We start from the raw sequence: 12,044 nt of genomic DNA, 5'->3' as shown, positions 1-12,044 counted from the left end.
TGCATCTTGAATAACAAATAAAACAGTAGATTGGGAAAACAAATTTCCTATCAAGAGTTTCAGAAAGATAGGCAGTCTAATATAAGTAGAGATGTGAAGTATTCCAACCTGGGAAAACAATTTGGAATTATGCAAAGAAAATAATTTAAAAGTCCATATCTTTTGATCCACTGCAAGGCATATAACTAAAGGAGATCACTGACAAAAATAAAGAATTCATAAACATGAAAATATTTATAGCAGCACATTTTTTACTAGTGGCAAAAAACTGGAAGTAGTAATAACTTAGTAGATACCCATCAATTGATGGGCATTTGACTAAATAATTGACTTAATATATTGACTAAATAAATTTTGGTACATAAAACATAATGGAATATAAAGAGAGAAGCATGGAAAGACTTAAATGAATTGATGCAAAAGGAAATGATCAGAACCAGAATAACAATATTCACAATGACATACACAGGTAAATGTAATGAACAGCCACCACAAAATAAGTGAAACAATGCTATAAAATGATGGTATCAAAGAAAAGATGAGAAAATGCTTCCTCTACTCCTTAGCAGATGTGAGGGGATCATGAATGTAGAACTTTGCAGATCATATCAAACTCTTTTTTATCCTCCTTTTTTCGTTATCATAAGAGATGTTTCTCTGAGAGAGACATGGGCAAGGGATACAAAAGGAAAAGTATCAACAAAAGATATTAATGAAAATCTATTTTTAAAATGAACTTTAAATGATAAAAACAGTACTGGCAAGACTGAAATGCATTATTACATTTCTCAAAGAGGGATAAATTGATGCAATCTTTTCAGAGACAAATTTGGCAATATGTAATAAGAATTAGAAAATTGATCGTACTATTTTTCCTGTTGATCCCTCTGGGAAAATTTCCCAAGGGTATAATTTAAAAGGAAAAAGAACCATCTATAAAAACTATCTGTAACAGCTTTATTATCAACAGGGAAAAACAACCTAACACATGTCTAATAGTTGGGTAATGGTTAGAAAAATTGTGGTATATCATCATAACATGCCATCAAAAATGACAAAAAGGATATAAACATATGGAAAGACAACTAGCATGATGAAAAGTAAATACAGCAGAATGAGGAAAAAGTAGCATAAATTGCTTGTGACTAGATTTATCTATGTTATCTATGTAAGTATGCAAAGATTAGAAGACATAAGTTTATTGTTATTATAAAAACAATGTTAAAGAATGTTTTAAGATAAATAGTTCCAATCCCATGGTTATATTGATATTTGTTCTTGCTTGTTTTTCATCTGGTTTTACTGACATTGTTTTAGTTTATAATAAAAAATGATTTTCAAGAAAACCACAAAACAAAATCCAGCATAATTAAGAACACTAACTGCTGGACTAAATTCATTTTCTTTTCTGATATAACTTAAGTTGAGGGAAATGCTCTGCATAGTTTGCCTAGAATTTAGCATAGTTTTAAATACAGTATTTTATACTATTATTGTATACATAGATTTCAAAAGAGAATAGAGCCTGGAATTGGAACTTCATTGGGACAGGAACTACTAGATGAAAACGTCTCTTTATTATAGTAGATTAGTACCCTTTCTGCCATTTATAATTCTTAGAAACTGTCTATAACACCAAGTAGGATAAAATGATTTACTCATAATCACATAGACAATATCTTTCAGAGGTGAGACTTAAACCCAAGTCTTCATAACTGAGAGATCTGTTCTGTCTCCATTATGTCAGAATATGATTAAACGGTTTCAAAAATAGTTGGATGATTATAATCAAGGTATAGTGGTTAATGACTCAGTGTTGATGGCATGGGTCAGCAGGAATCTGTGCTTAGTCTTCTGCTATGCAACATTTTCATAAATGACTTTGACAAAAGCATAGTTGTCAAGCTCACCAAATCTGCAGATGATATAAAGCTCAGAGATAAACTAACATTGAATGTCAGAATACATTTTCAAAAAGATCCTCACAGATTAGAGCACTAGCCTGAATCTAATAAAATGGAATTTATTTAGGATAAATGTAAAGTTTTACACGTTTGAGGTCAAAAAATCAGCTGCACAAGTTCAAGATGGAAAAGTGATAGTTGGACTGTAGTTTGTCTGAAAACAATACAAGGATTTTGGTAGACTGCTAGCTCAATCTGAGTCAGCAATTTGTTGAACAGTCAAAGAAGCTAATGTGATCTTAGATTGTATTAGAGAAATAAAGCTATCAAGAATGAGGAGGAAACAGTCTCTCTACTTTCAACTATTCATCAGGCTTCACCTGGAGTTTTGTCTTCAATTCTGAGATCTGTGGTTTTTAGAGGGGCACTGATAAGCCAGACTGTCTAGATGAGACTAACTAGGATAGTGAAGGGTTTTGATCAGGAACTAGAGAAGGAAAAGAGAACTATTCTAGAAAAAAGTAGGAGAAACACGATAGCTTTCTGCAAGTATCTAAAAAGCTGTCGTATGGAAGACGGATTTGACTTATTCCATTGGGTACAAAGGACAGAACCAGTAACAATGGTCAGAAGTTGCAAAGATGCAAATTTTGGTTCCATGGTCCAAAAACTGGAAAGGCCAGTATTGAGAGTTGGCAAATTGCTTTTCCTGAAGTCTTCAGAGGCTGAATGACTACTTATTAGGCATATTAGGGTATGGAATCTTTTCATGAATAAATTGGGAGAAAAATAGATGGAAACTGAATTCCCTTTCAACTGAAATTCTGTGATTTTGTGATTATATGGACATTCCAAGAGAATGAGGTAGATAGCAAATAGAATGTTGATTTCAGGAAAAACTAGTATTCTAGACACTGCTAGGACATATATAACACAGAAAATGACAAGAAACAAAACTAAAAAGATAAGTTCATCTGAGGAGTTTGTATTTTTATCCCAGATGCAATATGGAACTGTTACCAAAGATTTTAAGGCATGAGAATGGCATAATCAGTTCTGGACCTTAATATTCTGTACAAGATTAAATATCAATTAGTATAGACAGAGTTCATAGAGAACAAAAAAGGAGGGAGCATTTTTACTGGTTTCTGTTTTGTAAATATTTCACTTAATGCAGTGATGGCATCATCATCATCATCATCATCATCATTATCCTGACAAGAACAACAATCCCATTGAAATCAGGAAAGGAATGATTTCAGAGAAATCTGGGAATATGTGTATGAAATGATATAAAGTAAAGACAGGAGAACCAGGAAAACAATTTATAAAATGACAAGAGTAAAGACAAACAACTCTGAATGCAATGACCAGTTAAACATTTATTAAGCACCTACATATGCCAGGCATTGTGCTAAGCACCAGGGATACAAAAAAAAAAAAAAAAAAAAAAAAAAGGCAAAAGATTGAAGAACAATCCAAAGGAGCTCATGACCTAATGAGGGAGACAGTAAGCAAACAAATATGTATAAACAAACTACATAGAAGACAAATGGGAAATAGAGAGAATGAGAGGGAAGGCACTAGAATTCTTAGGGAATGGAAGAAGCTTTCTATAGAAGAGAATATTTTAGCTGGGACTTAAAGGAAGTCAAAACTTTAATAGCAGAGGACCATTGAGAATGCTATCTACCATCTGACAAAGAGAGGGTAGACTCAGAGTGTAGAATGAAATATTTTTTTTGTACAAGACCAATGGAGGAATTTATTTGGTATGACTATATGTATTTGTAAAAAAAAATAAAAAGAAAAAAGAAAGAAAGAAAGATTCTGCTTTTTTTTTTCTTTTTCCCTCCTTAATGAGGGGAGATAAAAAGGAAAGAAGATAATTTTTTTATTAAAAAAATTTTTTACCAAAATTTTTTAAGTACACTGCACATCTATAAACAAATGGCATAACCAATTTTTTTTGCACTGCAAAATGTGCAAAACTGTATATACCCAGAGCAAAACTATCAGTTCTTCCATAAACAGTTTCTATTCCAGTGTGATGACTGATCTATTAATGGACCAGCCAAATTTTAGCAAAAATAAAAAACTAATATAACAACAGACACTTTGTTCTACTCAATTCCCAAAACAACACAGTCCTGCTGACCATACCAGTTCCAGCTGTTCGGTCAGAGAAGAGAACACAAAATCATGGCTTCCTAAAATATATTCACAATTAATTCTCCAACTCAAAATACTTTTATTTTAGGAATAATATGATTTTGGGACAGAACATCTGGAAATACAAAAACCTTCAGCATGTGCTTTCACCTTTATGTTTTTATTGTAAAATATTCCTTTCCAGATACCTACTGGATTCTGTGGCTAAAACACTAAACAGAAATGGAGTAATTCAGTCACTATCTCTAACTTGTTAAGTTGGACATGAGTAAGGCTTTGCTTCAATATTACATCTTTAAGTTTCTCCAGTTCTCAATCTGGCAGAGGCAACAACTCTCCTTATTATGACTATTGTTGAAATCAAATTGAGATAATAAATTTGGTTCAAATCAGCTTTGATTCTGAATAGAAAGCATATGTAGCCATATATCTGATTAAATAGGGACTCGAGTAGTAGACTGGAGAATACTTTGTATCTTCCACAGTACCCTCTACAATATCTTGTATGTGGCGTATAGGTAATAAATTTACCAACTTTCATCTAAGTTAAAAGAACAACTGACTTGGAAGAAATCCTGGGTTCAAATTCCAGCCCACTTACTAGCAAACCATAACGCTAACAATAATGTTGCCAAGCACTTTACAAATATTACTGCATTTGATCCTCACAGCAATCCTGAAAAGTAGATGTTATTATGATCCCTATTTTACAGCTGAGGAGACTGAGGGAGACAAGGGTTGAATGGCTTGCCCAAAGTCACACAGCCAGTAAGAATATAAAGCAGGATTTGAACTCAGAACTACTTGACTCATGATCCAATGTTCTCTTCACCACTGTGTCACCTAGCTACTATGTGTGACATTAGGCAAATCACTTTTCTGAACAGGGTCCTCATCTATAAAAGAGATAATAATATTTGTTCTGCTATTGTCATTGGACAGCCAGGTAGCAACACAGATAGAGTGCCAGGCCAGGAGCCACAAAAGCTCATCTTTCTGTGTTCAAATCCAAAATCAGATACTTACTAGTTCTGTGACCCCAAGCAACTAATCTAACCTAATTTGCCTCAGTTTCCTCCTCTACAAAATGATCTGGAGAAAGAAATGGTTAACCATTCCAGTATCTCTGCCAAGAAAACCTCAAAAAGAGATCACAAAGAGTAGAACATAACTTAAAGGACTAAACAACATTTATTATCCCATAGAATAGTCATGAAGAATATAAACCATTGTTATTAATCAATTAAATGCCTCAAAATAAAAATCAAAACAACAGTTACCTATAAGGGGTCTTGTTTTAAAATCCATGTGACTGAACATAAAGTAGGTAACCAAAAAACAAAACCCAGGGACTTATTGCATCAAATCTTTCAGCTTTGAGACTGCAAATAGTGATATTGGAGAGTTTCACTTTTACTTGATTTTCCCCATCATGCTCTGTACTCCATCTAAATTGGCCTATGAGCTACAAGATGTACAAGGCATTCCTTCTCTTAGATCTATGTCTTTGTCCCCCATTCCTGGAATGGAATGTTTCTCCCTTCTCAGCTCCACATCTCTTTCAAGGGACTTTTTCTTATTCTCCCAGATGTTCTTGTCACGATTCTAAATCACCATGTATTTGTTTGGTATAGATGCCATATTTATTTATCTATAAACAAGTTATATTCCCCAGCACAATGAGAGCTCTATGAGAGCAGGCACTGTTTCACTTTTTAAAATTTATATTACCATAACCCTCACAAGGCCTGACCCACAGCAAGTGTTCAATACTGTTCAATCATATTCAGCTCCTTGTGACACCTTTCGGGTTTTTCTAGGCAAAGATACTAGAGAGGTTTGCCATTTCCTTCTCCAGCTCATTTTACAGATGAAGGAACCGAGGCAAACTGGCTAAAGTGACTTGCCCAGAATCACACAGTCAGTAATTGTTTAAGGGAGGCTTTGAAGTTGGGGAAATGAATCTTCCTGACCCCAGGCCCAGCATTCTATCCACTGTCATCTAGTTGCTTGTCTGTTAATTCATCAATCAAAATCATTAGTCTATTTGAGGACTCATCTTACAAGATACTTCATCTATTGATTCAGGGCTCTTTCTCTGTCTCCCAAGCCTGGAATGCTCTCCTTTTTTCCCTCAGATGATTTCCTTTAAGACCCAACTAAAATGATTTATATCTTCTATGGGAAGATCTTCCCAATTCTTAATTCCAGTACCTTCCCTCTGTAAATTACCTCCTATTTATTTGGTATTTAGCTTGCTTTGTATATATTTGTCCTCATGTTATCTCCCCATTAGATGTAAATTCCTCCAGGGCAAAAACTGTTTTTTGCCTTTTTGTATCCCCAGGACTAAGCACCATGTTTGACTCATACTTACTAAATGTTGATTGATTTTGATTTATCTGCTCACCTGAAATTCTCATCCTGAGCTCCTAATTCTGCCCTCTAAGCCTAAGGGGAACAATCCCACCCCTCTTTCATCCAAAAAACCTTCACTTGCATTAAGACAGCTGGTATAGTCTTCCTAAGACTTCGAAACTGAGACCCAAGAGAGTCTCACACAACTAGAAAGTCACGGAGCCAGAATTTGAACACAGAACTTTTGACTCCCCGTGCTACCTACCACTATTCCAGACTTCCTCCTCACTATAATTTTACACTGTTACTTAACATATTTAATACTGTTAATTTCACAACAATGTGGCTCCTTAAATACAATCCAAAAACAATTACTGGATACCCGCTTTCCTTCTGCTTCAGTCACTCCATTCTAAAGATCCTTGGCAGTATCATAGATAATGGATTCCTGTATACAACATATAACATGTTGCCTCTTTCTTTGCAATATTTGCTTAACACAGATATGCAGAAAGATAAATTATTGTATAACAATAGCATATTTAATAATCATTGATATAATACCCTCAAATAATTGATGAATATGTGTTAATTTCTTATTTTAAAAAGTCTATTAAATAACTAATACATACAGGACATTAGTCAATCAACCAACAAGCATCCATTAAGGCAGCCATTATGCTAAACATTGAGTTAAAAGCCAGGTAAAACATAAGTGCCTCCAAGCAGTTCACATTCTGATAGGGAGACAACTTGCAGATGACTGTGTATAAATGAGATACATACAGGATAAATTGGAGAAAATCTCAGAGGAAAGATAGTGAGAACTGAAAAGGGCCTTCTTTCAAAAGGTGGGATTTGAAGTTAGTTTTGAAGGATGCTATAGAAGACAGATGGCAGTGATGAAGGAGAGCATTCCAGGAATAAGGGCCAGCTAGTGAAAAGGTAATAGTCGAGAAATAGAGATGATCTGTGGCCAAAATCAAAAGACAAACAGGAAAAGGGGAAAGTTTAAGGAAATTGTTGTATTTTAGAAATAAGCAAAGAGATCAATGTCACTGGATGACTATGTATATAAAGGGAAATAAATTGAAAGGTAGGAAGGTACCATGTTGTAGAAGAGCTTTAAAAGCTAAGGAGGTGATTTGCTATTTGATCCTGGAGGTAACAGGGAATCACTGAAGTTTACTGAGACATGGAGTGACAGTCAGATACTTGTGCTTTAATATCAGTTTAACAGATGAGGAGATTGATTGGAGTGGGAAAAATCTTTAGTCAGAGAGACCAATCATTGTATATAAAATTAATAAGCTACTGGTGTAACAGGAGTTGATTAGGAGAGCACTTCCCATGAAACTGGGAATGTATAGTCTGATTCTCCGGGGAGAATCATGGTGCTGTGTGGCACAACATCTAAATACTTGGGATTGAATAATACAGTCATGCCTTATCAGTCCTCATGGCCCAATATAGAAAAGATTTTCCTTGGAAAATCTCTTCTATAAAGATGAGATAGAATACACCAGAAAAAGCCTGTTTTCCTCTTTGGGGATCAGAATACTCCTGGATGGAATTCAACTTCTGTGAGTTCATGGTGGAAGCCTCCTTGAGCAAAGTGGCATCTAGGGAAAAGCTTTTCAAGTGCCAAGCCACACAAAAAAAGGGTGAAAAGGGGGAAAGGGAGAAAGAATTAGAGACACTGGCATTTCTTTTTAAGTTTTTTGAGTAGGTGGCTTTTCCTGGTTCAGTCAGCAATCTACTTTGGCACAACTCCAATAATGGGAACTATGGGGGCCAATAAAGGATTGTTGCATCATCCAAAGCAAAAATCCTTCAGTATGTCTCTCTCCGTGGAGCCAGGGTGTGCATATGTAGTTCCACTGGAGGTAACCAGTTCAAAAGATTTTGGATCCATGTCAACCCCTTCTTAATTAGTCAGTCAGCTAAATAAAAATAAATAGCTAACATTTATATAGCACTTACTATAGTCTAGGTTCTGTGCTAAGTACTTTACAATTATATCTCCTTTAATCCTCAAAACAATTCAGGAGATCAGTGCTATCCCCATTTTACAGATGAGGAAACTGAGTCAAACAGAAGTTAAGTAACTTGCCTATGGTCACATAGCTAGTAAGTGGCTAATTCAGGAATTGAACACCCAAGTCTTCCTGATCCTGGGACTCTAGTTACTTATTGTATACCTAAGTGCTTCTACCTAGCTAAGCTTTTATTAAGTGCCCACAGTATGCCAAACACTGAAAAACATGGGATAGAAATAAAGGCTGCTTTCAGGGAGTTCACAATCAAATAGAGAAAAATGACATGCAAACAACTATGTATGAACAAGATATATGTCAGACAAACCAGATGTAATGTCAGAAGAAAGATTAAGGAAGACTAGAAAAGACTTCTTGCAGAAGATGGGTCTTTGGCTGAGACAAGAAGGAAGTCAGGAGGTAGAAATGAAGAGAGCATCCTAGATATGGAGGATAGGTGGTGAAAATGCTGTCTGAGTTAGGAGATGGAAGTGTGAATTAACATTAAAAGTAACCTGTTTGGAAAGGTGCAGTGCCCTAAGCCAAATAGCTTAGAAGGCATAAGGCACATAGGCACAGAAAGCATAAATCTGGCTTGGGTGCATCAAGACAACTTAGATTGTCACATAAATTGGAAGAAGTTCAACATGACTGATTTTTTTCTATGTGCTTTCTGGGGATGAGGAATGTAGGATTACATTTTACATAATGCAAAAATGTCAGTCATGGTTTCAATGCAACATAACTTTCCAGAAGAATTCTTCTCACTTTATACTAGCTATGAAATAGGTAAGTTTATTTTTAATTTCAGGGCCCTTTATTACTTCCATTTCTTGTTGTATCAAAATACAAATTGTCTACCATTTCAGCGGTATCAATTCCTGCTGCCTCAAAAATGAAACTATTCTGATCTTTCCAGAAGGCATTTTTTTTTTTACATAAATTTGATCTTAATCATCCTGGGGTAGGTGGTAAAAGTACAAATAATTTAACTCAATTCTTCCATAAACCAATAAAATCCATATTTTCTTATTCTGAAGTCAGATACTCAACTAGAAAGATGAAGGATTTTTTTAATACAGTTTATAAGCATATTCTGCCTCAACACTTATTAACTAGACGTTGCATTGCATAAAATCTAGATTGATTTCTTTCCCTATCTACTGCTTCTATTTGATACAGGAGACTGATGCCCAACTTAAGGAACCAGCTCTACTTAAAATGAATTTTTTACCAGCTGGCATTAAGGGGTCATGCTACTAAGCTCTGAAGAACAATGCCCAATGCAAAAAGAAATTACTCTTGATCATCATTCCATACTTTTTTTTTTTTCTTTCAAGAAAAACCTCAAATGCAGACTATTGATGACTGATTCAGGCTCTGGGTTAAAATGTCTGGAAAACTGCAAATCACAGCTTCCTGGATAACAATGAGAATTTACAAAAATAAATCTCTTCTCAAAGAAGCAGGAAAACCAAATCTATATTCTCTGCTTCCAAAAATATATTTTCCTCCTCTACATTTGATTGGTCTCTTGGTAAGCTAGCATAAATTTAGATATGGTGCTATTCAAAGAAGATATTAGTTCTGGTCCTTTATGTTTGAGAAAATCTTGTTCCCAATAATCACATAGAGTAACTCATTCTTCATTAGTAATATACTATACTGCAGAAATAAGACAAAAAGAATACTCTGTTAAGTCAATCGTTTCTTAAAGCACAGCAAACAAATATTGATTGTGCAAAGACTTTCTGATTTAACTTGACAACATTGTTATCCTATTTTAAAAAATAAGAGAGATGAAGTAGAGAAGACAGCATTGTTCACTATTTTAGAAAGGTATTCAAGTGAAGTATTTAAGCATAGTATGTACTGATGAAGTCCCCAAGAGGGATATGATTCAACCGCCCAAACTGAATTTCTCATATCCTGTCTGGTATTATATACTATGCATAGTACAAATGGTAAAAAAAAAAAAAAAAAAAAGCAACAACAAAGAAACTTCTTTCTTGAAGAACTGAGAAAAGACTTACAAGCACTTCTTTTTTTTGCCTCTTAATAAAATATTTTTTCTCCCCTTCCCAACATCTCCCCAGAATGGGGTGTGGATGGTTTGTGGATGGAAAGGCTGGGAGGTGGGAAGATGAGGGAGAGGACATTGCATTTTCAAACCTTCAGGAATTTTCCATGTAGAAAACCAAAGCGAAGGCCAGTGCTTAAACTACACTCTTTCCACTCTTCTCCCCCTCCCCCCAGGGAATGTTCCTGTTCAAAAACAGGAACGGAATTGGAGAAGGAAACCAAGCCCTAGAAGAGGAGGAGCAGCAGCTGCAAAGACCAGCAGCTGAACACACGCTAGACACACACCATGCTATTTCCCTCCCTTCTCCCAAAGTGCCACAAAACAAGTTTACCTGGGTGTAAAATCGCCAGCACAGCTGAAAAAGTTTACTTCCCCTGAGGGTTCATAAGCTCAGCACTCTGGTCCCCTCCAGGCTTGCAAAACATTAATCCTTTTGCTTCTCCTTCCTGGGTTTTCCCAACCTCTCTCCCTCTCGAACCATGTCAGGAATCCGGGAAGGCAGGGAGCTGGAAGCTGACATCACTCCCTGTTCCAGGTACCTCCCTCCTCCCACTGCCTCCTCTCCTTCCCTCCTCTTCCCCTTCTCCCCCCTCCCCCCGTGGGGACTAGCCAAAGAGAGTCGGGGAGTGGGGTGGAGTTGAACGCTCCTAAACTCCAGCTGATTGGACCCACAAAAAGTCACTCAGAGAGAGTCAACTCAATTTGTAGATTCCAAGCTAAGCGAGAGTTTTGCTGGAAGTTGTGGATGTTATGACAAAAAAAAAAAAAAAAAGTTGGTTTTCCTGCCATTTGTAATTGAGGGAAAAAAAGAATCCTGGGAAAGACCTCTGTATGAAACTTTTGAACTTCTTTTGCTGTTGTTCCCTAGCAACTAGAGCCGAAATAAAATTAAACCAGCTAAGAAGTCCACTTTGAAGCAATAATTACCTCTGTGCCATAGAAAAATATCCTGGTCTTTATGGATGTAGAGAAGGGGTAGAGCTTATTGTCAGGCAAACAGGGCTAATTACAGATCATCTCTTCACTTTATATTCTTGGATATTTGGATTTTCCTCAGAGAGGTCATTAAAAAAACAAAAAGCAACACCTTATCATAGGAATTTTGGGTGGGATCCTTGGAACATGCTTTCATTTAGTGATGTCTGACTAAGCAAGCATATGGCTGCCTTTGCCTTTTAGCAGTAAAAAACAAAACAAATGCACACACACACATCACATCACATCACACATCTACCTGGCAGATATCGAAGGAACCTCTGGAAGAATTAATATAGTGATTTTATCTCTTTAAGAACTATTATTAAAGTTGTCATTTTAATACATTGGTGAGGGAGTATCTAACAACTCCAATGAACAACCCATATGAAGGTAATTGAATCTTTAGAGAACCAATGGAGGTTGCTAGACTATCACTTAAGGAGAAACCCATTTGTGCTTCACAGTTCTCATAATGTTTAATAGTCTCCCTGGTGAGGAGAAATGAACAGAATA

The 12,044-nt window shown here is 35.8% G+C and overlaps 1 protein-coding gene across 9 annotated transcripts in view; it reads right to left on the bottom strand.

The window, feature by feature from the left end:
* PPFIBP1 (PPFIA binding protein 1) overlaps window positions 1-11,138 on the bottom strand; it is a 245,262-nt gene extending 234,124 nt beyond the window's left edge. For 6 of the 9 annotated variants that reach the window (XM_051961098.1, XM_051961100.1, XM_051961101.1 and 3 more), the window contains exon 1: window positions 10,885-11,138. The gene's annotated coding sequence lies outside the window, so the exon portion shown is untranslated. The remainder of the gene's footprint in view (window positions 1-10,884) is intronic. The other 3 variants (XM_051961102.1, XM_051961103.1, XM_051961106.1) reach the window with 1 other exon arrangement.
* Window positions 11,139-12,044: the final 906 nt, after the last annotated feature.

The sequence above is a fragment of the Antechinus flavipes genome, chromosome 5, assembly GCF_016432865.1.
Source record: "Antechinus flavipes isolate AdamAnt ecotype Samford, QLD, Australia chromosome 5, AdamAnt_v2, whole genome shotgun sequence".
NCBI lineage: Eukaryota > Metazoa > Chordata > Mammalia > Dasyuromorphia > Dasyuridae > Antechinus > Antechinus flavipes.
Note: the sequence above shows the minus strand (reverse complement) of the source record. Positions and strands in the feature narration are given on the sequence as shown.